At 37.7% G+C, this 21,918-nt stretch overlaps 1 protein-coding gene and 1 pseudogene across 5 annotated transcripts in view; one reads left to right on the forward strand and one right to left on the reverse strand.

Moving 5' to 3' along the window:
• GRM8 (glutamate metabotropic receptor 8) overlaps positions 1–21,918 on the forward strand; it is a 794,344-nt gene that overhangs the window by 299,728 nt on the left and 472,698 nt on the right. The gene's annotated exons all lie outside the window — the stretch shown is intronic.
• On the reverse strand, positions 3,310–3,818 carry LOC115851622 (ATP synthase F(0) complex subunit C2, mitochondrial pseudogene; annotated as a pseudogene).

Genomic DNA, 21,918 nt, shown 5'->3' on the forward strand with positions numbered 1-21,918 from the left:
TCCAGCTACATGTGTGAGCTGACGCATACCTACATATGTTCCTGCCATTCAAGATAAAATGTAGATTTATGTATGTCAGTTAAAATGCTGCTTTCGTCCCATGAATACGAAGAACTCACTATCTACTGTTGTTAAATTTGACAAAGTATCTGGAAATTACTAACCCAATTTAAAAATACGGTTTTATTGGCAGAAAAATGATTCCTATAAGTACACTCAATAGAGTGCCTGGCACTAATAGGTACATAATTAACAATTTGACGAGTGAATGTTCCTGGATGAAAGCAAATAAATCACCATCTCTCTGCAGAACTTTATTTTCTAAGAGTTAGTAGGACTCTTCTAACAAATCCTTACGCTTATAAAGAAATAGACATTTTAGAAAAGTTATGGTTTGTGTTGGTTAATAAGTCTAGTTAGGTTCAAATTATTGTGCCTTAAGAGCTTCTATAGCAGTTTTCCTAGGAATGCTTAAAGTGATATGTGAAAGTCTTCTCCTGGTGTATCTAAATCCTCTGTTAAACTGACAAGTTGTTTTGATGTCCTTTGCACAAAATGACATAACGTCATTTCTTGTGCAGAGCAATGTGCTGGCTGGCGGTTGTTCGCTTGCTGTGAGGTTTTGATGGAAGTGTTTTGTTATAGTAGCTTGGTATATATTCCTCGGCTTTCAGCTTGAAAAGCTCAGTGCCGCTGGGCTGCCACTTCTTCAAATTAGGGACTCCAGTGTCTTTCACATTTTGAAATCTCTATGCCAAGAGGAAAGTGGGCCATTCATTTACCTGTTTTTCTGCAGTATCATTTCCTTCAAATCCCAAGCCTATTTCCACACACTTGCTAATTTAAAAAAAAGGAATGGGTGTCTACTCCCGTGGGTAGAGGAGAAATCTGTTTATGACAGGTGTCAGAACTTGATCAGAAAGTTATTTAACTCTTTGGCTGCTGGACGATTTATAACGATGTTTTATCTGCACAGGTGCATGTTCGAGATGTACCTGTGAAAAGATGTACTCCCTGCCCTTAAAGAACTTGGCATTTAATATGCAGAAATCGTGTTAGGATCTGCTATAGGAGAAGGCACAGAGCTGGATGGTGCACAGCAAGAGGGCACCTGGGCCGGTGTGTTGGGGAGCAGGGAGACCTTGGGTGCCTGTGTGGAAGCAGCCACAAAATGATTTCAGATATGAAAGCGAAAATGTTATACTTTTTTCACAAAATTAAAAGCTTTAATATTCTTAATATTGAAATTAGATTCCAAATATGGAAATAATTTTGAAGATGGAGAGGCAGCCTGGCAGAGTGCTGAAGAGCTCAGACTCTGGAGCCAGATTTCTAGGTTTGCATTCTGAATTTACCATTTATTAGCTCTGTGGACTTGGGCAAGAGCCTTAACCTGTTTATGCTGCAGTTTCTCTGTCTGTAAAATGGAGATCATGATACTACCTAACTCATGAGGTTGTTAGGAGGATTAAATGGATTAACATATATAAAAGGCTTCGAACATAGCAAGTACCATATGTGTCTGTTAAGTAAATATTGCCATAGAAATACAGAAGGGTTTAAGCACAATTATTTGCCTGTGACCTGTGATATAACCTATGTCTTCTGTACTCTTCCAAGTCAATGAAATTAATTCTGGTAGCCTGAAGCTCCTATAAAATGGTATTGAGAAGTGGGTTAAACATTGATTGGCTATGATCTCATCTAGTGAAATTGCTTATGCATGTTAATGTATATTGTATTACATGTATGTATGTTAATAATTTTGAATATTTTTCAAGGGATCTTGAAAAATATAAAACTAACAAATATAAAAGTCTACAGATGGACTTCCCTGGTGGTCCAGTGGTTAAGACTTTGCCTTCCAATGCAGGGGGTGTGGGTTCGATCCCTGGTCGGGGAGCTAAGATCCCACATGCCTCACAGCCAAAAAAAAAAAAAAAAAACCCAAAAAACCTAAAACAGAAGCAATATTGTAATGAATTCAATAAAGACTTTAAAAGTGGTTTGCATCCAAAAGAATGTAAAAAAAAAAGTCTACTGAGTTTCTCAGAGTCTAGTATATTTATGATAATAGAAACTAATTATGAAAAAGAAGGAAAAAATGTTGGACTTTAGTTACTTTAAGCATCAGTTAACCTGTATTAGAGACATAATACAACTACAAGAATTAATTTAACTGCAATAAAATATGACAGAAAGATACATTTCCTTTCCCTTGATTGCTAGAGCAAGTTATGATAATAATAAAAGAGACTTGAACTTTCTTTTATACATCTAATCTTCATGAAAAAGGACATAGATATTTTTGAAAAGGTAACTAGAACATTCCAATAAAGAATCTTTCATTAGTTCTGCTTCAATTCCTAATAAACTCAAATTGCAGTCATGTTCTTTGGGCATGTAAAATACATAGAAGATAAACATTTAGGTTTGAAATCACAATAAAGTAATGAGTTTGCTCTTTTTATTTGTTATCCTCCTGGCCAGTGGTGAAATTATTAATCACTACTAGATCCTGTGTTCAAAGGCTGGGCTGATTTTAGTTTGTGGGTGTTGAACCAAAAGTTGCCTGTAGAATGTCAGTCTGTGATTAATTCAAGCTACTGAGCTTTGGATCCTATGGAAAAAGGCATAGTGTAGGCTTCAAATGGGTGTAAAGGAAATGGGAAAGGTATACACAATTGGCTGAAATAGTTTGCTTGTGCTTCTTAAAACTCCCATTTATGTCAGTGAACTCAGTAAATTATCTCTAGAAGCTTTTTTTCTTCCTTCCCTCGTGTGTGTGTGTGTGTGTGTGTGTGTGTGTGTGTGCACGCACGCGTGTGTGCTCTGTGGAAGAAGAGTTTGGTGGAAACTTGGGAGGAAGATAATTAGAAAAATTTTAACTAGATAAAATGAGGAGACATATGCAGGTACATAATAAGTCATAGGAGCCAGTGGTATAGCAGCCTGAAAAATCTAAAATCATTTTCAGAGACCAAATAGGTTATTTATAATATGTGTAACTGAAAAGGTCACTTTAATAATAGAATTATTCAGTTTTAGCATTATTTTTTCAAAGCAATAAGTGCATGAAAAAGAAATTTGATTCTATGATATTAGGGATATTAGGGAGCCAAGGTGGGTTCGTAGGTAGGGTAATGACAAGCTATAATTTTTCTTATTCAAACAGTGTTTATTTGTCTTCCCTCTGTCAAACCTTGAGTCAAACACTTTTCCTGGCCTGCTTGGGAAGATACAAGGAAAGGAACATACAGAGCAGATGAGATGTGGAAGAAAGAACGCTGGGAGACGGAGATAGCTCTTTCACATGGCAAAAAGGATGAGAAAGGCCATCATCAGGCAAAAGACCCCCATGGTCTCCAAGAGGGCAAAGCCCAGAATGGCATTAAGAGCAGAACTGTTGCTTCAGAGAAGAATTCCTGGCATAATCAATGATGAGGCTCCCAAACACAGTCCTAATCCTAGCCCCAGAGCCAACCCTCTGACCATGGCAGCTCCAACCTCAATGAACTTGGCTGCTGTGTCAATGTTCCTTGCAATGGCGCCATTTTGGAAGCTGCTGCTAGGGATAAGTAAGGTCAGGGGGCATGGGGCTGCCAAGCTGCTGAGGCTCTCATCTGTCAGCGCCACCTCAGAGAGTGGTTGGCTCACCAGCTGAGACATGATCCTGACCAGTGAGAGGATGGAGATGAAGTTGGGGCAAGCATATGTTTTCTGGGGGTGGGGACGTGGCAAGAGCTGCTCCCAGGGCAGAGAAGACAGAGAGGGGCAATGACAGACTGTTTTAAGATTAACCATGATTTAGTGTACATGATCAATTGCAAGGAAGAGAAATTGAGACATTAAACCTTTTGGGGAGGTTGCTTTAGTAATCCAGGTATGAGTAGTGACAGCCTAGATGGTATAGCCCACTGGGAATAGAATAAAGATTTTAGTTCAAGAGACAGTCTGAAGATCTAATGACAAGGTGAAGAAGCTGGAGGTGGAGGTCTTCCAGGAGGGAATGTCTAGTAGTTTTTGCTGTACTATTTGGGAATAGAAATAGTTAAGACTAGCCACACCTAAAAATGTGATCACTGAAACTATAAAGCCTGGAGAACCCTTGATGATGGAATAAAGCATACAGAATTAACTGTGGGTAGACAGTTAAATGAGAAAAAGGCAGAAAAAATAGTAAAATAGTAAACAGTACTGTGGAAAATGGTTATTTTGACAATTTAAAATAATTAGTTTCAAGTATTTTTGTAATGGTATCTTTCTTTATGAAAAAAATCTTGATTTATGATGGGAACACAACAAGCTCTTTTTCCTCAAGAAGGGACAAAGTTAAATAAAGCTTTGAAATCAGAAGTCTTAAGATGAAAAAAAAAAAAAAAAAGCTGTCGGTAGAAATTCTAAAGAAAAAAGGAGACTGAACAAAACAACAGTAGATTCAAGGAAATCCTAAAACCATCAGTGTTTGCGCTATGAAGACTGTCAAGGGAGAGCAGGCTGGTGACTGGAGGGATGGGCCCACTTGAATGAAACAAAAATTCCTTGTTGCCATGGGGCTGAAAGGGAGATACACTAGCATTAAAATTCAAAACTTAGGGAGTTCACTGGTGGTCCAGTGGTTAAGACTCCGTGCTTCCACTGCAGGGGGTGTGGGTTCGATCCCTGATTGGGGAACCATAATAAGATCCAACATGCTGTGCGGGGTGTGGCCAAAAAAAAGAAAGAAAAAAATCGTTAACTTAAATAATCTTTTCCATTAGCTGTTTACCTGTTATTGTTGGTTTTTCCACTAGAATGACAGCTCCATGAGAGCAGGTACATATCTGTTTTGTTCATGGTGATATATCCAGCAGCTAGAAAAGAAACTGATAAATATGTGTTGAATGAAGAAATGAGTAAACAGTGTCACACTCTGATCTTTAGCAGGGGATGAGTCTGCCCAACTCCAAGAAGAAAGTTGGCCAAAGTCAAGAACAAAATGGCATCCTAGTCACTGGCCACATGTGGCTATTCAGCAGTTGAAATGTGGCTAGTACACCAAGGAACTGAATTTTAACTTTAACTTTAATTTACTTAAAATTAAATTTAAATAGCCCTATGTGGCTAGTGGCTGCATTGGACAACACAGGTGTATAGAAAGACTTCACTCATTAGGAAAACCTGCCTCCTCTGGGCAGATGTAATCTGTGTGAGAGCAGTGGCTTTGTCAGGAACTAGAATCAGACTGGGACTTGTGAAGGAATCAAGGATCAGCTTCTAGGGCTATTTTTAAAAATTAATCTGTAGCCCAAGGGACAGAAAGAGTCTGCCAAACTCACATGAGGTCCCAGGTCACTTCACCAGGAAAGGAGACCAGAGAGGTATTTGGGGCCAAATCAGTGGTAATAAAGTTGTGCTTACTCAGTGTCTTTATGAACATGTCTGTTAGGAAATTCACTGTCTGTGAGAGAGATCTCTGTAGATGACTAGAATGAATTCAAGATTTAGGGATTTTGGTCACTTTCGTTGTGACACGATCAACAATAATTGCATTCAATCATTAAAACATGGACTAGGCATATATGATAAACTCATAACAAGCGCTCGAACACCCAGGAACTCACAGTTTGGAAAAGCAACATCTTTGAATATTAAAGTATAGCAGAGAGTAAAAAGTACTTATATATGTAAAAATATTTATTAAATTAGAGAAACATTTGTCATACTTATACTTACCTAATTTATGTTAGATTTTGGAATGGTCTACTGTGGTTTTTGTTTTAGCAGATTTACCTGCTTAGTTGTAGCTTGCTTGGGCAAATATTAGAATTATTCTGATTTCCTTGAGCTTTCTGTGACTGGGCCATGGGAGGAAGAAGGAGTTGTTCAGGAGTGTGTTAAATTGGCCTTGTATTCAGAATTCACCCAGTAATAATACGTATCAATATCATGTATTGAACTGTGTGTAGGAGCAGATGTTTGGCATGTTTCAGGCTGCTTTTGGGAATAGTCTCTACTGAATAAAGGAAAGTACAGTTCACATCCATTCATGTAATTTATGAAAGTGAATAGGGATTTCGCACAAAGAAAGAATGCTAGATGGACTATTATATTTAGCAAGATAAAGCACGCTGTGCGCAAATTCCCAGAGTCAACCGGTATAGAAGAGGACAAAGAGATATTAATACATTCCTGGGGAAGGAGATAATCAGTTCTCTAGAGAGCAAACACGTGGTTCTCTTAGGATTTCCTGAAGGCTTGGTTCCCGTCTCCAGGCTAACCATTTGTTTTCATTGTTTTTATTAGAGAAAATCTTTTGCAAGAACTTAATTTGCACCACAAGAAAATGTTTGAATATTGGAATATCGGGGCTGGGAGGGACTTCCAGAGATTATCTAGTCCTATCACCTATCTGATGCTTGAATTAATTTTGCAAAAGCTCTGCCAAGGATCTTCCAGTCAGGGCTCCAGTACATCCTGGAGAGCGTGGCCAGTAGCTCCATCCTTGGAGAACTTCGACACTGAGATATTAGTACAGAATCTAATTCTGCTGCTTTGTGCCTTCCATTCATTATCTTATTTGTAACTATTGGGTCCAAACAACAACACCTCCAATTCTTTTTCCCATGAAAGTCCTTAGGATATTTAAGCATAATTATCGGGTCTCCAAGGCTAAAGATGCCTGATTCCTTCAAGAATTCCTTGAATGGTGCTGATTTGACACCATCGCGGATCACTCCTGAGTGTACCCAGTTTGTCCATCCATACTTATACTGCAGTACGTCTAGGATGGTCTGGGCTGCACAGAGACAAATGGAGTTTTTCTTCTTTTCATATAGATTCTCTCCTCTCCCTCTTTTCCTCCTCTCCTTTCTCTTTCCCTCCTCTTCCCTTCTTTCTTCATCCCTCCTATTATTCTATACTACACTTATTCATTCATTCAACAAACGTTCTGTTTACTGTTGATTCATATTAACCTTTCTATAGACTAAAATCTCTAAGCCTTAGCTGCATGGATTGTTTCTAAGCCATTGCTACTGTCCAGTGTGTACAAAACAATTGTCCCTTTGGACTTAATCACCTCATTTTACATTTATGTCTATTACTTTTCATCTTATTGGATTTAGCCTTTGTTTCTAACATGTCAGCTTCTTTCTTGATCCTGATTCAGTCATCCAACATGGTCACTGGCCGGTCTACAAAAGTTATGATGTCCTCTCCAGTCTCATCCAGGACATTGACGAGAATGTAAAATGTTGAAGCAAATGGAACCCAGGAAAGAATCCTTCTATGATGTTGGAAACCTAGAACCAGGTGGATGTTACTCTATTAATTAGCACCCTCTGGGTATAGCTGTTGAAGCTGTTACTAATCTGCCCTAATATTCATGCACTCAGCTTCTCCTTACTCCATTTTGTCCACAAGGATAAGTTGAAAGATCTTCTAAAGGTCTCTCTCAAGGTGATGTGTGCTTGGTCTCTACATTTTCTATAATCCCAAGACTTATACCAAAGAAGGAAAGGGCGTTTGTCTGTTATTCTTCCCTCCTGAAATTGTTGTGTCATCCTCTCTTTAGCACATTTCTTCTTAGGCAAGCAAAACCTTTTGATTCCCTAACAGACATACAAGACTGAGAGAAGGATATTGGAAAAAGTTGAACATTCAGATTATTATTAGAAATGGCAAGGCATTTTATGGGAGTGCAAAACGTAAGATCAAAATGCTTTGACTGTCAAGTGAGATCCACTACTTTCTGATCAGCAAAGAACTTGAACTAATGGATGTTTTTGTTAAAACAAATCAGAATCTTCAAAACTCTGCTAATGCTTATTTCTTAAGATTTTTCTTATGTCTTCCAAAGAACTGAAAATACTTCAAATCATCATATACACTGATATCATGAAAATTTAGGAAGTTTATGCATGTTTTGGTCAAAATAGATAAAGTACACAGAGAATTCTTTAATAAAGATAAACCCTTGTGGAAAGGTGTATGCAAATGAGCGAGTTGGATGTTACAGTGGCAGATGGGATTGAAGAATTACAAGACCAGTCTTTGTCTTTTTCTTTGGAAAATAGGGGTGGGGTTACATTCATTGTGCAACCCAACCGTGAAAGACAGAATCAATTGAACAAATACTGTCCTCTATAGTAAAATAGGAATGAATTTTCTATAAAGATATTGCTGCTTCCTCCTCACTTAAGTTGACAGATATTCTCTATGACCAGTGTGACTGTGTCTAAGATGTCCTTATTCTGGTGACTGTGTTTTATATGAAATTATATTCTACATGTGCAGTCATTTAAATTATGTAGACATTTTTGTAGAGTTTCATGATATCTTGTATTTCCTATTCTGTAATTAGAAACATGAAAAATTTTCAACATCACAGTTTTAAAAACATCATTTTTGTAAACCTTTAATATATAACAATAGAAAGGAATTTAATATGAGCCCGGAACAAAAGAGGTTTCCAAGGTACAAAAAAATTTTTTCGGAAGTATAGATTTCATTGGTTGTTTGTGTTTGTGTGTGTGTGTGTGTGTGTGTGTGTTCCTAATACAGTGAGAAAATGAGAAAATCGTCTATACTAGTGTATTTTAAAATTTTAATTATCATTGCTATAGTTTGTCACTATTTGAACCTTCAAAAAATGTTCTTGATACTCTCTGACTTACATCTTATGTTTGTTTATCCATCTGCATTGAGTATTTGCTATCAATTCCATCCATTAAAGGAGCAACTGGGTAGTGACAAGATAGGAAAGAGTTCAAATGAAATTTTCATTGCTGGAAAATTGCAAATGCAGCTATGATTTTATTTCAACATTTCACTGAAGATTTGCATTCTTAGAATTTTCAGAAGCTAAAATGAATATTATTTTATTTTCTCGTTATAATTAACTCATGTGCACGGAGACTACCAGAGGCCGTTTATTGAAGTTATTAGAAATCTTGAGGTCCCAAATAAAAATGTCAGAAGATATTGCCCTGTTCTATGTTGCATTACAGACAGATGCACTTCCTGTGGGTGAGAGCATTAGTATTAACGTTGAAGGAAGTTATGTGCTGCTCCTGCCTTCACACAAAATTCCTAGAGTGAAGGGAAATTGCAATTACCTATTGATAAAACAGTTATACAAAATCAGGTTTTTTTTGCAACACTTTACAAACTGCAGTTTAAAAATCAAGATGGAAAACAAAAATTTACTACGGCAAGTCCCAGTAATGTGACTTCCACCACCCTCCCTTCTCCCCCAAATGTAAATCATGGTTTTTCCCTTAAGAGTCTCCCCAAGTACTCCTCAAATCTCAGCATTGGAATTCATGTTTATGAAGGAAAAACTCTCTTGGCCTGACAACTTCCTGATCTGATTGGCTCTATCAATGGACTTATTTGTTCGCATTATGTGGGGAAATGCTATCCAATGGGAGAAGCTTAGAGGGTGCATGCTATCAAACCAAGATGAAATATTTTTGTTTCATTAGCAGCCTAGGGAATTGTGTGGTGGATTATGATATTAGGCTGTGTTGTAGTTCTAAGGATGGGGCTTCCAACCTGTGGGCTCTCAGTTTCAAGGCATCTGAACTTTGAGTCCCCCTTGCAGCTGCCACACTGACTAGGTTAGTGTTTTTTAACCAGAATTGCACGTCACAATAATCTGTGAAGCAAGCCCAAATTCACCTCTGTACCTACTGTATTTTATCAATCCCAAGATGCACATTTTTTCACGTTTGCTCATTTCTGAAATCTGGTTGCTCTCACTTTTCATTAGTTTAGTCATGGTATAATTGCAGAATTTTCTTTCTTAGTGGTACCTAAAATAATGGTGCATCTTATAATCAATGGCATCTTAGTAGTTAATGAAATATGGACTATATCAGAATCTTTGAGGGGGCAGGTATTGCATTAATTTTACAAAAGCTCTCCAGGTGGGTCCGATGCACACTGCTGGCTATAAATACACTGTACCAGCTTTGGCCTATTTCTCCAATTAACAATAATAATAAACTGATCACTGCCATGCATTGATTTTTCCCCTGCCAGGCACTGGGCTAAGCACAGTCCATATTTTCATCTCATTTTATTCCCACAACAAACCTATTGGATAAGTATTATTGTCCCCACTAAATGGATTAAGAAACTGAGGTTAAGAGATGAAGTCATCTGCCCAAGGACATAAAGAGTAGAAGAGCAGGATATGAGCCCAGGTGAGCTGACTCCAAAGCTCTAACCATGACATTATATAGCAGTGGTTCCTGAAGTGTGGTCTGCAGACCAGCAGCATCAGCATCCCCTAGGGGCATATTAGAAATGCAAATTTTAGGGCCCTACCCCAGATGTAAAGAAACTCCGAAAGCGGAGCTCAGAAGTGTGTTTTAAAAAGCCCTGCAGGTTATTCCGAGGCAGCCTAAAGTTTGAGAAACATTGTTATATAGCATAGGAGTCTCCTACAATAGGGATAGGAGCCATTGCTAATAAAGACAGGACCTAATAAAGTTTATTAGCTAGCTGGCTGGCTCATATTTTAATCCTAAAATAATGCCATATTTGCAAGGTTGACTAAGCTTTTAGTTGCTTAATAACAAATAAAATTGCATTTGCTCAAATGTGCTTTAATTATAGTTCCCAGTAGGCGAACTATGGTAACAAAATATACTAGGCTCTAATGCTTTTTGCATAATGAGCGTAGTCAAAGCGTTTAACATGAATGGATTATAATTCCCCATATTAGATGGGAAAACTCTAGAAGGACCACATACCTTTCTTGGGTCTGACCTCCTCTTGTTCTCAAATCTTAGTCTAATCTTATTATTTCCTTTCTTCAAAACTACAGAATACAGTATCTTTGTTCCTGAGAGGAAAGGACGAACTAACAAGATCCCTCTTTGTATTATCCTGGGTTGATAGATTGGTTAAAGCTAGCATTTGTAATGCAGTCAGAAATAAACAGTTTCTGAACAAAAGCTGCCTAAAAAATTTAGCTGCAAAACAAAGAACTTGCTTTCGTGAAAAAAATTGATTGACATTAAGGTATTAAGCATTCCAAAAGGATAAATAAATTTGATTCCAAGGAAAAAAGGCAGTTTAAAAAATAATATACCAAAGAGACAAAGTGCAGAGATGCCTGGTGAATATGATTATGTCTACCCAACATCAGTACAGCTATTTGAAAAACACAACATTCAAATTGTAATGTTTTTGCTCTGTGTGCTGCAAAATAAGCAATTTGATTGTTCTTTTCCCACTAAATTGATTGGTTTTTGAATGCATTATTTGACCCACAGTACTGTATTATCCGTGGCATTTGCCAGATGACTGAACTAAGTAGATGTCTTATTGTTTTTTTCTAATAGGCATGTATGGGGATGAAGATAGGGATAATTGGAAAAGAGGAAAGCATAGCGTTTGGAACTTGGCAGTGGAGATTTTAGAAGCGTGAGTGGTCTTCAGCAGAGAAGACCTGGTGTTTGGCTGCAGTGAGCTGCAGGCCCTGTCTCTGCCTGCATAGGCTTGTACACACTTATTAGCACAGATTAGTGCCTTATAAATAAGGCAAAAGTGTCCGGGGTCTTGTTCCAAATCCTGAAATGCCCCCTTTTTGGTATCTGTTTGCTTGGCCTTGCAATAGCAGTCAGCCAATCTAAGCGATTTGTCACTCATAACAAGAATGCAAAGGAAGACCCAAAAGTGGTAAATGTGTTTGGAAGTCATTGTAGCTAAAACCTGACGGAGTTAGAGGATTGATTAGACTATGACTGACACAGACATGCTTTACTGACCATGATTTAATGGCTTCACAATTTTCTTTTCATTTCTGGAGCGTTTACACACTTCTGAGTTGCCTAATAGATGAATCTTAGACTATGGCATTATACTATGATGATGGTACAGTGGTAAACTCATAGATTACCTCTAATGGATATTAAAGTGGTAGTTTCTCCACGACCAATACGTGTCTATAAGACACTTCATAAGCTGAAGTCATAAAACACATTTACTTCTGCCTATGAATCCTGTGCATTTATAGGTGTACATTTAACTATGCATGAATATTTATATTTTCACACACATGAACTGGGATTTATTGTAAGTGCTGAATATGGAAATTTAAAGTCATGGAGGCTTAAGGCAGATTCCTCAAGACCTACTTTTGCTTGATTATGATTTATTAGTTTAAACTTAACCAGTTGTATATTAATAGTACTGTTCTCTTTGAAGAGAAGACTATTATCTCAAAGCTTTTTAGGACAATATATGAATTTTGGACCTATTTAAGATTTGACAAATTGAATTAAAGAAATAGTATATGAAATATTGTAAGTTTCAAAATGTGAAGGCTGCTCTCTGTTTTATGTAATTGAACATTTTACAATGCTTTCAGGCATTGTTAGGGACATATTTGTATTTGGGGACAAAAGGGAGAGGATAGTCTAAAGAAAGATGAAAATGAAGAAGCAAGGCCTGTGTAATGCATCTGAAATTGCTGTATGTTTTTTTCCCAAGGAGGGTGGATTTAAGAGGTTCACAGATAACCTTAGCTTGTGGAATTCTTATTCTGGCACAGGTCACTGTTATCCACTGAATTTGCAGAATTATGTGGGTTATTTTTTCACATATATATGAAATAAATATATGTGAATAAATGAAGCAATGCTAATAACTACCAGAAACTCATCTCACCATGGTCCCAATGTAAGATGGTCCAGGTTTTCTGTGTCTCAGGATAAGGTGAGTCCAAAAGCAGATGTAGTGTGAAGGAGTCTTAGGGACCAGGGCTCTGTAAGTTTTTTCTGCCCTGGGGAGATTGGAGTGGTAGGGTTGGACCGTACGAGTGACATTAAAACATCACAATGCAAAGCCAACAGCCCCAGTCTGAACAATGTGTGTTCCCCCCTGTCCCCACCCTTGTCCCTGCCCCATGACTCTTGTCCTTCAGAGCAGACCAGAGTCACTCTTGTTTGTAGCTCTCAAAGGTAATTCTATTTCTCATTGACTTATTTTTTTCTGAAGGTCTAGGGAGAGCCTTGGGCAGCGCAATATTATTTCTATTTGTCCAATTAGCTTTGTTTTACTTAGGAAGACAAGTTTACTAAATCAAAACTATTCTGGCTGGGTCATACTGACCAGTACAATAGTATCTCCAATTATTTCGCTATTAGAACAAAACATGTTCACTCCCTAAACCCTCAGTGTAGAAATCGTGATATATGTTTCTCTCTTTCAAGGGGAGGTAATAATATTGTTTGTAGGAAAATTTTCAGGGCACAAGCTGACACCTTGTGTTGGTTCCTTTTCCTTTTAAGGTGACGTAATCACAAACAACTTTAAGAAATCTCTGTACTTCCTTACTTGGTGCATAAATCTTTTCTATTATTCTTTTTTTAAATTTTATTTATTTACTTATAAATTTTTATTGGAGTATAGTTGATTTAAAATGTTGTGTTAGTTTCTGCTGTACAGCAAAGTGAATCGGTTATACATATACATATATCCACACTTTTTTAGATTCTTTTCCCATATAGATCATTGCAGAGTATTGAGTAGAGTTCCCTGCTATACAGTAAGTCCTTATTAGTTATCTATTTTGTAGATAGTAATGTATATAAAAGTTGAGGCTAAAGATGTTGAGTATTTTGGCGCTTGCTTTGATTCTACAAGGTGCCATTTCCTCTGTTTTAATCTAACTTGAGCAATATTTTTGAGCGCTAAGTGCCACACATAGTGCTGGTGGCTGGAAATAAGAAACTGAAAAGACATGAAATGCCCTCAAGCAGATCACAATCTTTCAAGAAAAAAATCACTCAGTTTTGTGCTTATTTGTTGATATACATAAGCGTAATGAGAAGCTTGTCCACAGCATATCAGATGACACAGAGGGAGGGGTCATGTGGGTATAGTCAGGGAGGGCTTCAGGAAGGAGAAACATTCTGAGCTCATTTTTGAGCAAATAAAGAAATAAGGATATATCAGTCAGAAAAAGACAAAAAACTTAAAGTAGGGTGCAGGAGGCATATTTTTATTTTGCAACCACAGTAGAATATATGGTAGAAAACCTCAAAAATTTATCCTACTAAGAAGCATATCCGACAGTGGAAGGACAGATTCAAGAACATTTGTATTCATATCACAAAAAGGCTTATACAATTGGAATAAATCTGAAATACTATGCTTTTCTTTAAAAATAGAATTGAATAACTTTGATGTTTTAATACAGCACAGTAAACTAATTTAGATTCAGAGAGCTTCACTTGTGAGCATGTCAGTTTTTAAAAATTGTTTAGATAATGTATTGAGAATTTTAAATAATCTGTTAAAATCTTCTTTTTCTCAGCAAAGCTTTTTTTTTTTTTTTCTCCTCCCCAGATGTAGGGCAAAAGTAATTCTGCCCCAACGTCTCTCAGAAATTATAAAATCTGAATTAGTTAGGTTCTGATGAAAGAGGCTTTTATGACACCAACTAAAATGCCTTTCGGAAACTTCCTTATCGCCCTATTAAAAAAATACCCTCCACTCCTAATGTGATGACATTTACCAATCTCTACCAGCCAACACACGAGGAGCCTTTCATCAGGCATTATTGCTCATTCTCTCTCTAGTATCCTGTTGTATATTTTGTTTTACATTTTTATTTGCGTGGTTATCACAGCATTGGGAATATTTGTTGGTGTGTGTGTGTGTGTGTGTGTGTGTGTGTGTCTCACACAAGTTATAAGCTTTTTGATGTCACACACCATCGCACCCCCTGACATTTAAATGACCAAAATGACAAAGTTCATGTTCAACCTCCTCCATACTGTTTTTGACAAGTGCTTGTCAACTTTGGCTGCTCATTGCAATTGCCTGGGAGCTTTAAAAAATATTGATGTTTGGGTCTTACTCCCAGAGATTCTGAGTTAATTGGGTTGGGGAGTGGCCTAAGAATCAAAATTTATAGAGCCTCCCCAGGTGAGCAGTGAGGCTGAAAACCACTGATCTGGACCCATGCTGTCCAGTGCAGTAGCCACTGGCCACATGCGGCACCAAACACTTGAAATGTGCTAGTCTGAACTGAGTGTAGGTGTAAATATATACACCAGATTTTGAAGACTTAATGCAAAATGATGTAAAACGTATCTCAATGGTTTTTATATGATTACATATTGAACTGCTAATATTCAGATATGCTGGGTTAAATAAAATTCATGTACTTTATATTAACGCTTTAAGTAATGTTATGATAGAAATTAATCTCACTTGTTTCTTTTTGCCTTTTTAAATGTGGCTACTAGAAAATTTAAATTACATATGTGACTTGCATTGTATTTCTATTGAGCAGTACTGATCTAGATGATGTCTCTACGTGGAAGGGACAGAGATGTTTAATTAGCAAAATAAAAGCTTAATAAGTGCCTTCTGGCAAACTAATTGGTAGTGTTCATGTTTTGGACCATATTTGGTACAAATAGTTCCTCTTCATAACGATCTATATTTAAAATAATTCAGATTCAATTAATATTCATTAATTGCATGAGTTGTAGAAATAACTGTGCTAAGAAAGCAGTAATGCTCATGTCATAAATGGGAATAACTGGTGAATCAGTCAACTGTATCAGGTGTGTAACAATGCAATAGCACTACTGAAAATGAAATAGTCCCTTGAAACTGGTTAGAATAAGGGGGAATTGAGAATACAGAGTGTTATTTTTGTCATTACCATTGTACTATAGGCCAAGAAAAAATACTCTTAAACTGGAGTCTAGCTGGTCTTAACTCAAAAACCAAAACCAAAACCAAACCCTGAGTGAGTTATTTGGTTTGCATGCAGAAGAGATGAATAAGTTATTCGTATAGACATATGTGTTTATTTACGTATGTTTACAAAGGTTGGAAAGTGATATGTTGAAAGAGAAGCCAAGGTCAAAGATGTCTAAGGTTTTCATGAATGGAGAAATGACTATAGGATTGAAATCATTAGACAACATAAGCACCTTGAATACTGAGCGTGAAGCTCAGTTTGTGGGAAGTGTACACAGGAACGATTTGACGTGTAGGGCAAACCACTGGGCACAGCAAATATGTGGACGGCAGGAGTAAAAGACTTACTGTAGGCTTAGCTGATTGGGTTATCGTGGTGGGCAACATTTGCTGTAACCACAGGTATTCAAAGAAAACGACGTTAAGTGTTTTGAGCAAGCTCTTATTGAAGGGGATTGGTTAAAATTGGAAATTGCTAACTGTGAGTTATTAAGAGACACAGTGTCCATAAATCAATTAAGGTACCTTATATTCTGTTCCATTACCGGCATTCATTTAAACATAAACTACTGTAAGTTCTACTCCCAGTAGTACAGATCAAAAGTTTAGGCTACTTTCACTTATACTACAGTGTTTGTCTTTCGTTGGAGTAAAATGAAATACTTCTTTCTGTTTTGGTTTCCAACAAGCTTGAAAGGAAACAAATTTGTATTCAACAAATACCTCGTACTGTAATCTTATTTTTGCTTTGCTTCTCACACCTTGACCTTATGAAGCAGCATAAGGGCATTTTGAAAGCTGGGCTTTGGCGTCTGAGCAGACCTGTTTGCATATTGTCTCTCGTCACTTGCTGTTTGACCTTGGCCAAGTCACTTAACCTACACAAGCCTCAATTTGCCTGACCCTGATACCTGCCTCGCAGGGCCCTTTAGGGGAGGAAATGTAACATCCATTACCAAGCATATGGTAAGTCTTTTGAATATTGTTATTCTTCTTATTATATGGTTGAAAAGCATTCTGAGCAGGACAGATAGTTTTTGTGTAATCAAAAATTATGATGGAAACTAGTATTTTATATGTGAACTGTGTTATGACTACTTCTAGCCCACAGAGTTTGGAAGGGGGAGAGAGGGAGTACAGAGGAGAAGGATTGGGGAAGGGAGAGAGGGGGTACATGGTATCAGCAAGAAAGCTTCCCTGTTTATAGTTGGGGCCATGGGGGAGTTAAATTCCTCTACCGTGGATATGGAAGAATCTTTAAAACAAGAACAGATGAGTGAGGAGCTATAGCAGAGCTGGGTGATCCTCCTCTGATGGGGAAGAAGAGCTCAGCTGTGCTTGACTAGCAGATGTCCAAGCATAAAGGACGTGTACAAGGAAGTGCAAGCCGGGGGACAGTGCTTTCCTTCAGACTCCTGGACTCTATTAATGTAGGTCCTGATAGATAGTTTGTGGTCAGAATATTCCAAAGCATCTATCTTGGGGTCTGCAGAGTCTGAGACGTGTCAGAAAGCACCCACTGTGTGGTGTTCAGGGGCAGGGGCAGAGCCAGCACCAGCCTGCTTAACCAGAGCCCAGCCCAGAGTAGGGAGGCCATGGTGTTGGTAGGATCTGAATGAATGCACACATCCTGCACTTTACAGCCCCCATGAGTATCTGCATTGTGAACAATTCAAGCTAAGTTCTAGACAAATTAGAATCTTGTTATATTCTCTTATATGTGGTGACGGTGTAAGAGGGGAAAAGAGAATGGGAATCAATGATAAATTAAGCAAAGGGAATTAACTTCCAAAAGACAAGCCCTTTAAATGCCTCTCAAAATTTTGCATTTGCTTGTTTTACAAAATGCTTTGTTCAATGAAATGCAGTAGGTGAGGAGTTTCACACTTAGCGATTCTTTCTCCAAAGCCTATTTGGAACGAACCAGAACATCTTTCACTTTTTTTCCCCTAAGCTTAATCCTTTTACATAGAGAAAGGATTTCTGTTATCTTCATTTAGAGTTAGACTTAGATAACTAAGATCAATTGAACTTTGAGAGCGTTATACTTTGTCCTTTAGCTATGATAATATGGTCAGAACTGTCTTTATGAAAATGAAGAAAGAGCATTGTTTGATGTGTGAATATTTGCAAGAGAAGAACTGACTCCAGTTCTAGGCATCACATTTTTTATATGTCAGTCATCCATAATGATGAAGGAGGTATCTCCTGGAGGTGGGAATGTTGTTTGCTGAATTTTAAGTATTGCTAAACCAGTTTTGGGGGGGGTGGATCTGGAATATCCCTCGATGCATACAGAAAGTGCGAGTAGCAGGAAAAAAACAAAATTAAATGGTACCGTTTTCAATGTAGGAATAGTTTGGGTTTTAACATTTACTTGCTTGGAAGTGACATAGTCCAGTGCCATTCCTATATTTCAGTTCAATTCAATTCCTTTTTTAAAATATGTATCTGAGAAATATCATGCACAAATAATTTTTCTAGGTTTAGAACACAGCCAAACCTAGGTCTCAGTCTAAGACTCCAATATTTCCTTGCATCTGCCCAAAATATATCAAGATGATTGCCTCGACTTCTCCCCTGTTAGTCATCTTCTCTTCATGTATAACTTCACAAACTAAAAATAATTTCATTTTCAATTGTAAGCAAACATTCTAAGAACAGTGTTGTCTTTGGGCCAGAATAATGTTATTCATTAGTTTATTAATTTTCATTCTTGTTCTAATAAAATATTGTCTCTTTTTTGATAACTAAAGCTATGTTTTCTGTTTTCTACATTTCTTCAAAAGCCAAGACATCTCAATTATTTTCAGGGGGAGTATTTTCCATTTACTTATTTTTTTGCTTGAATCTTTGAAGAAGGCGGAATAGCATAGCATTGTATTATTAGTAGAATTGTCTTCATTTGTAAAGACTTCTGCTAACTGTGACATCATCTGAGTCTGTTTCGATAATGAAGAGGATGCATCTTTGCCGCAGATTTTGTTTCCCCCTCACTACCAGTTGCCAGGATCTTGTCAGAATAGAAAAATTGGAAGATTGATTGGTGTTCTTTTCTTATTCATTGATTTACTTGGGTTTCTGGCTGACTGATGTTTGTGGAGCTTCAGACACCGTGGATTGCGTGTGTGAGAAAAAAAAATAAAGAGCTCAATAATAAAAATAATGAGCACTACCATTTGTTAAATGCTTGTAATTTGCTAGTCACCGTGGTAAGTACTTTATACACATTATCTCTTTTAATCTTCTCAACAATTGGATCTTAAGGATGAAGAAGCTGAGTGTAGAGAATATTTAATTTATTCAATGTCATTCAGCTACGTGATGAAGCTGATTTCGACCTAGTTTTATATGACTTAAGAACTCAGACCAGATGGCTTCTGATAAAATTATGATTTATGATCGAGTTAAGTTTAAGATATTTGAGTCAGGCATTTCACTAGGCACCATGAAAGATGCAAAGACCACAAGAAGTTTAGAGATCTTTAGAGGAAAAAGACATGGACTGATAATGATTGTAAGCAAGTGAACTTTAGGATTTTCCGTTTTGCTAGAAATTTTTCAACACCAGAAAGTGTACCCTTTCCAAAGTGTTCCTCCAGAATTTGGGTCCCATGTCCATTGGTTCCATTGGAATATAACGCAGACAAAATTTCTATGACTTCCACCCAATCCCAGGACAATGTTGTCATCTCTCAGCTAAGGAATCAAAAGTAGTCTTTAAATGATTTTAAATTCACTTTTGTCAAATTTTGTCTGTAAGCACACCATCTTTCCCTCTCTCCCAGGCCCCTGCCAGAGCTTTAGCTCGGGGACTTTCCATCTTTGGTCTGGTCAATTGTAGTTTTCCTTCTTCCAGCCTTTGGTACCACCTTCTGTAGTCTGTCCTTCTTGCCTCTTATCCTGGCATTTTCCTCTCAATTAAACATCACACCAAGCCAGCCCTTAGAGCTCTGTGGATTCCCAGAACCTTCTGTATTAGAGCTAACAGCCTTCACTTTCCTTCAAAGTCTTTTCCCAGGGTTAATGTTACAATCTCACTGCCCTCTTCTTTCATCTTCCAGCTTTCTCCTTCCATCTGCCCACATTAAATTTCACTGTGTTTCAGAAGCTTATTAAGGAGTCAGTGAAGTAAATTTCAAGTCTAAATGTATGTTCCATGCAGGTCACTCCCTCACAGTTTTGATGACATCAGATGACTTTACTGAATGTACTTCTTCATGAAATAAACTGGGTCATGTTGACTATTTGCTGTTTCAGTACATGGGTTGAGGATGGGGACAGGTGGAGAAAACCCTTAATACAATAGACATGGCTCTTTTTATGTAGATTTTTTTCTTTAAGGGAAGAGATCCCATGGTTATCTAATCCTTTGGGGGACATGGAAGGAACTCTTCTATTATAGGTGTTCTACTTCTTTTCAGCTAATATTTGAGTACTTAACTAATTTTGTTCAGCTCCCTGATTAAGAGCTTCCTTACCTTCCAGGCACAGGCCCCTCTGCACCAGTGCGGTGGTCTAACCTCGTCAGGCACCAGAATCATCTGTGGAACCTTTAAGAAGTGTTCACACAAGGTCCCACCTCTGTGCTTCTGATTCTGTACTTTGTCACCCAGGGCTGAGGAAGATGCATGCATTCATTAGAAGGTCCTCCATTGCTAAGATTATTTTTCTTTTTCCAGATCTGTCTTCATGATTCATTTTCAGAGTTATAGTAGGCTCTGTTTTAAGTGAAGAATTCCATTATGAGAGAGAAGAAAAGATAAACTTTGCAAGTTTAATTAGGCCTAAGAATAAACTTTGCTCCTCGTGTGTTTGTTCTATGGTGAATTCTGACAAAAAGATTCATCTCTCCTCATCACAAGTTATTGATCCCTTCCTGCCATGTGCTTCTTGTTTTTCCCTGTTCATGTTCCTGCCAGGCTAATAAAGAAAATGTTAGGAAGTAATAAAGAAATCAATTTGTGGCCTCTTCAGTTACATTGTCATTTCGAAAGGGAATGCTGAAGAGAGCATGATGGGAATTAGCATTTGTTGAACTTCTACTAAGTGTCAGACACTATGCTTGGTGGTCTTGCATATACTATTATGCTTAATCAAACAACAAACTGAGTTAGGCATGGTTATTTGTCTTTTATAGATGAAATGGAGGCTCAGACTATAAAATAATAGTAAGTAATAGAGTGGGGTCCTTCTAACTCCACAATATATTTTTTCCTTCATCGTGTTTCCTCTTCGGAAACTTTCGAACCTCAGAGGTATTTATATCTTTCTCCCATTTCTTCTCAAAATAATACTAATAAAGCCCTAATTTTATAGTGATGAACTCAGATTTTATAAAATATTTTCATGTGCACATCTTTGTTCCCATTGCTTTAAAGTGCCATTTATTTTTAGGTAATTGATAATATCCTCAAATTGACTGAGTGTGGCCCTCTGTGCTGAGAAGTCACACATACATGTGCAAAGGCTGCTTTTTAATGTACTCGGCTCTCAACTTGACCGTCTCAAGTTCATTTTTAAAATTGCTGTTGAAGGGCTTCCCCAGTGGCGCAGTGGTTGAGAGTCTGCCTGCCGATGCAGGGGACGCGGGTTCGTGCCCCGGTCCGGGAAGATCCCACATGCCGCGGAGCGGCTGGGCCCGTGAGCTATGGCCGCTGAGCCTGCGCGTCCGGAGCCTGTGCTCCGCAACGGGAGAGGCCACAACAGTGAGAGGCCCGCGTACTGCAAAAAACAAACAAGCAAACAAAAATTGCTGTTGAAAATGGAAATGGGGTGACTAGAAGAGAGCTCTTATAATCATTGAGAAAATCCTCCACAAAAAATATCAGTGTATGCTCATGAAATTGACAAAGTTGTCAGACTGGTCTCTTATTAAGGAAATTAGGGGGAGAAAAGGAAAATGTTACGGAGATCTACATATTCTTTAGAGGTGGTGGCAATGTAATGTAGAAAAAATTTTCCTTCAAATGTTTGAATCTGGAGTTTATCTGATTAAGTAGGGAAAGAACCCCACTGGGATTTGTTAACAGGGAGACAGACTTGAATTGACAGGAATAATTAACCTCTTGGGGCTAGACAGAGAAAAAGGACTCATCTGAGTCTGTGGAACACCCTCAAATACCCATGAATACCAGTTAAAAAGAAAATGAATCATTTATGTTGATCCTGGCTCTTGGGAAAGAGGAAATGCTCTTTGGA

Source organism: Globicephala melas, chromosome 9, assembly GCF_963455315.2.
Source record: "Globicephala melas chromosome 9, mGloMel1.2, whole genome shotgun sequence".
NCBI lineage: Eukaryota > Metazoa > Chordata > Mammalia > Artiodactyla > Delphinidae > Globicephala > Globicephala melas.